The sequence below is a fragment of the Fulmarus glacialis genome, unplaced genomic scaffold (genome assembly GCF_000690835.1).
Source record: "Fulmarus glacialis isolate BGI_N327 unplaced genomic scaffold, ASM69083v1 scaffold11179, whole genome shotgun sequence".
NCBI lineage: Eukaryota > Metazoa > Chordata > Aves > Procellariiformes > Procellariidae > Fulmarus > Fulmarus glacialis.
This window is the reverse complement of record NW_009232866.1, coordinates 133484-138595: the sequence shown is the minus strand read 5'-3', so window position 1 is coordinate 138595 and position 5112 is coordinate 133484.

Here is a 5112-nt window from a genome sequence, read left to right as displayed (position 1 = left end):
GAAATTTTTAATAAAATTTTAATTTTTGTCAGTTTTAATGCAAACGTTAGTCCTCTTCTTTAAATATGGTTTATTAAATATTCAATAATTAAGTATTGATTGCTCCGCTATTCAGTTTCACTTACTCGTTTGGCATAATATAATTACCATGTTGGGCTGAATCATCAGCCAGACTATTTGAATTTGACCAGTGTTTCTTAAGCAACAGGTTTATGATGAAGAGGTGGACAGAGTTGCAATGTAGTATGAAAACTTCTGAAGAATATTAAATGTGTATTAGAAGAAGATAAAACCTTCAATAATAAATATGTTGGCATGTATACAGTTGCACAGCTGAGAATGTTTCTTCTTCTCTAAATACAAGAATATCCTCTCTTGGAGGTTCACATGAAGGCAGTGTGTCAAAAAGGAGCTTAAAAAAGAAAAAAACAACCAATCACCCAACAGTAGAATAAACAAAGTTGCTGATGTGAAGCTTCTCATTCATTTCTTCATGTCAGTATCATTGCCTCTTTGCAGGAGGGCAGCCTTAATTTTTGTTACTATTCAGCAGAGGCCATCAGATGTAAAAGGCAAGTTCAGAACAAACAAAAGGAGGTGGTGCTTAATGCCGCCTGTGAGTAAGCTGTGGAGTCTTTTGCCATGCGATCTTCTGGATGCTAAAAGCTGAAATGCAAAAAGTGGTTCAGAAAGTCCATGGAAGAAAAGGATGTGTGATATATATGTATATATACACGTTAATCACAAAGACTCTGCTTCATGTAATTCCTGGACTGGAGACTAGATGAATATGCCAGGCACCTACTGCTGTATGCTTGCCCTGTTCTCTTCCAAGATGACTGTTGTTGGCCACTTTCAGAGACAGGACACTGATTTGAATGGATCTTTGGTTTGATATATGAGTAATTCCTGTGTTAGTGCCCCACTGCTTGAAAGAACTATGTTACTTTTCAGTCCTTAGTCCAACACGAATCAAGTACCCCTTCTTGTTTAGTTTTGTTTGCAAGCAGAAATGAACATCCATTTCAGACGTCTCTCATTTGGTTTACTTTTCCCAAATTCGTGAAACCTAACCTGTAAAGCTGCTCATCTGTGGAGCTCTGTAAAACACAGATTTACTTACTAGTATGTATTCCTTGTCTTTGTAAAGTCTTTTAAATTCTATATATACAAAATTAGAAATTTAAAATCATGGAACCCTTTTGTGTTTATCCTGTGTCTGTGTGTTTTTCTGCAGAACAGGATAAAATCCAGTCTCGTAAGAATATTGCCAAAGGAAATTGTTGTTTGTGAATTACATGGATACAAAACCAATGACTACTTTATAGAATATACATGCAGACAGTAATAATTTTATTTGGAGCACAGTCTGAGGAGTGTCAAGGGATATTATGTTAAATACAATGAAAATAAAAAGATCTATTGTATGGCAACCTATTCAGTGAGTGCTACTTCCATTCTGTCCCTTAAAATAAATAGGCTATTCGTGTAACTAAATAGTATCATAACTTATTTACATAGAGGCACTAAATTAAAACTGTGGAAGTATTCTGGTGTCTCCTAACTTCTGTGCACAGTACACTTCAATTTTAATGTTCTTTCAGTCCAGTGTATACCTAGGTGGAGGCTTCTGGTCTATGTGAAGGCCTGTACGTGGGTTCAGGTCTCACTGTTTATTTGTGGGGTTGTAGGTTTTTTTCAGACATGCTCTTAGGCAGCCTGCTTCTCAAGAATAGAAATGTGAAAGCAGAGTTCTCACAGAGCTTAAGATTTTGACTTTGAAAGTTAGAGTACTTGTGTTTCCTGTAGGTTTTAGCTGAGATTTTTGGCAATCTTGGGCTTAATTTATTAAAAAAGTAGTTTCACTTTCACAAAATTTTCTTAGTTCTAAGATTCTCCAGAGTATACTCAAAGTAATATTTATATGTTAATGAAATACAGATTTATATAGTGTTGCCAGTGGATTAAATCGTAAGTTGCTCATGAGTTTTAGAAATTTCTTTTTCTTCTTGTGGGAGGATTATAGTGAGCAGAGGCATTATAGTCTTTCTGGTACCAGATTTTTGAAGTGGCTAGGGAGAGAGACATACCACAATCTCTACCTGTCACAGGTCTTAGCCACTGTATTTCTACAGTAGAGGGAACTAGTGTCCCCTGGGTAGAGACCTTACTGCACAAGAACAATAAAGCGCATGCGTGCAAGTCCTGTCCAAAGTCCACCTCCTCCTGCAGCTCATCCAGGGAAGAGCATAGCCAAGACAGGCACAACAGTGTCAGAACAGTTAAGGAAACCTACTCTTAGCCTGTCTTTTCTCCAGGTTTCTTGCTCCATCTCTGCCTTATGACCAGACACATGACAGGCAAGTCATGTCAAAGGTCTGCAAACTGTTGGGAAAGATGGCACCCAGAAGTAATTTGATGTCACCTCCTAAGCACTTCGTCTTCTCTGCAGCTCTGTCCATTAGGAAAGAGCACAAGCAGGAGGATTCTGGGGGTTGCATGTATTGGCCTAGTGAACAGGACTTGAGAGGATGGTTGTTTCTCAGTTTAGGATTTAATTTTGCTTTGAGAGAAAGTAGTGTTTCGCATTTCTGTACAGGGAAGTTGACTGAATAGTTATTGTAGAATAGCTTCTGAAGTAGCCATTCTTAATAATATAATTCCTTCACAATAATATAGTTCCTCCAGAGGAGGAACTAGTGTGGGATATTTATAACGGAGTTGTTTGTTCTACAGTAGCTGCTGCAGGTTATTTCCCTTTGTTCCCTGGGTTCTCTCAGCTTTCCTCATTCCAGAGCAAGCTGAGTGAAGTCCATGTACCTTCACATTCTCATGCAATCATTTTAAATGCAGTGCATGAGGACAATAGGCAAAGCAGTGTTTCAGTAGAGCAGTAGTTCACTTAGAGTTCAGGTTGGCATTTGCTTATTGCTTAAAAGATGATTGTTCTAAACTCTAAAAGCCCCAGTGCTTAACATTTATTATGCTTAGGCAGAACTCGGGTAGGTCTAACTTGTCTTAAATGTGGGTTTATTTGAACAGAGAGTTCTCAAGATAGAAGTGTTTGTCTCTATTGCTAATTGCTCACTGTCTGTTTTAGGAAGTGCTAATACAGTGCAGAGGTGGTTGGGTATTAAAGCAATGCAGAGATCAGTCTTCTCACTTTTCCAGACTCGTTTCTTAGAGGTATACTCAACGTTATAGCTGAGGTATCATAATGCTCATTGGTACTGAGAACTTTTCCAAGCATGGATTTTGAAAAACAAGGTTGACCAGAACTCTGCAAAAAAAATGTGGATCTTGAGTGAAGGAAGAGGGCTGAGCAGTTCCTCAACTAATACATGATTTTCTTTGAGGAGACATTTGGCTGTTTTCACATTCAGTGATTTGAATACAGAAAAAAAAATTAACAAGAAGGTGGATACCTTAATCTGTGGTGGCATAGCAGGGATTGGAAATAAAAAGATTTGAAGACTGAAGCAGTCATATGCAGTACTAAGAACTACCATACTTGGTCTGTGGTGTAGGCCCACAAGCTCTTGAACTCTTAAGTGTGGAAATGAGAATACCCGTTGTGGTGAATGATACAGTTCACACTTTTATTCTCTGGTCGTGTTTTCTGGAAGGTTATCATTCAACTGCGAACTATCACTGAGATGGACCACCTCTGCACATTGCTGAATGACCCAAATAGTAGATAGCAGAGATAGAACAGGGACGGGCACGAGGGAGAGGAGGTGAAAGGAAGCTCAAGACGTTCAGGGTCAAATTACAGGGAAAATGTTGAAGAACAGGAAGAAAAGTACTAGCAATGCCAAGAGAATGAGAGAAGATGAGTTGTGCAGAGGAGAAAGTTTTGTACTTCAAAATGAGATGACCTCAGCGTCCAGGATAAACCCCCAAGGAATATTGCCACTGATTCCAATTTAGTTCTGTATTATTTCTGCCAGTTAAATGCTATTGTGCCGTACTTTACTGGTCTTTAATTTATGGATCCAATAAGAAATTCTGCCTCTTCTTTGAGCTGAGTTGAACAAATAGGTAGGAAAATGGGGACAGTGACATTATTAGGAAACAGCCAAAGTGTTCTGCGGAAGTAGTCGTCACTGCCTGGAAGCCAGATGCAGGGGACTTAGGTACAGAAGGGGCTATGAAGTTGTTATAATTTTAAAAGAAATAAGTTATGCACATAGCAAGTTAGTGGTAAGTTCTCAAACATGGGGAATGACTACTTTTGAACTTTTAAAAGTATGAAATAGAATGCTGGTGTGACTTTCACTGCTTTTACCTGATTCATCTTGCACAACAGTCAATAGACAATGAAGTATTTTTAAGGCTGTTGCAAAGGTTATGTTATCAAGTAGAGAACTCTATCTCCTGGCATCATGAAATCAAGATCAACGGCTGCACTGGAAGATGCTTTTGTCAGTCTTGAAGGCAAGCTTGTATAACTCAAATGGTCAGAAGTGTTACAATGGTCCTTCTTTGGTTTTAATTTTTAATTATGAGGTAAGTAGGTATGAAGAAATACTAAGGAAATGTCACTCTTTCAATGTTCTAATGATTTTAATGTCTGAGTTTGTCTACTTTTTTATCCTTCACTATGAGTATAGCTAAATAGAATAATTTGGTGGAACTGTGACAGAGGGACAAAGAGTCACATACATACATTGAGAAGCAGAGTATATATTTAACGAGTTGGGTGACAGAATTGCAAAGAAACTATCTAATTGCTATGGGGATTTTCAGATGCAGTCCCACATGGCAGAGCGCTGATCTAACAACTCCTTGATTCAAAGAGAGAAATCCTGTCACTTACTTTGTGCCGACATTTGTGGCACAGAATCACAGCACCGTTGAGGCTGGAAGAGGCCTCTGGAGGTCACCTGGTCCAACCTCCCCCTGCTCAAGCAGGGCCACGTAGAGCCGGTTGCCCAGGACTGTGCCCAGTTGGGTTTTGAGTATCTCCCAGGATGTGTTACCCACAGCTTCTCTGGGCAAGCTGTGCCAGTGCTCAGTCAGCAACTGTGGGAAAGGCTGTAGCGTGGCTTCCAATTTTATTAGACGTCAGTCAGTCTTGTCCAGAGAGTAGACTTTACCATGGCCCAGCTG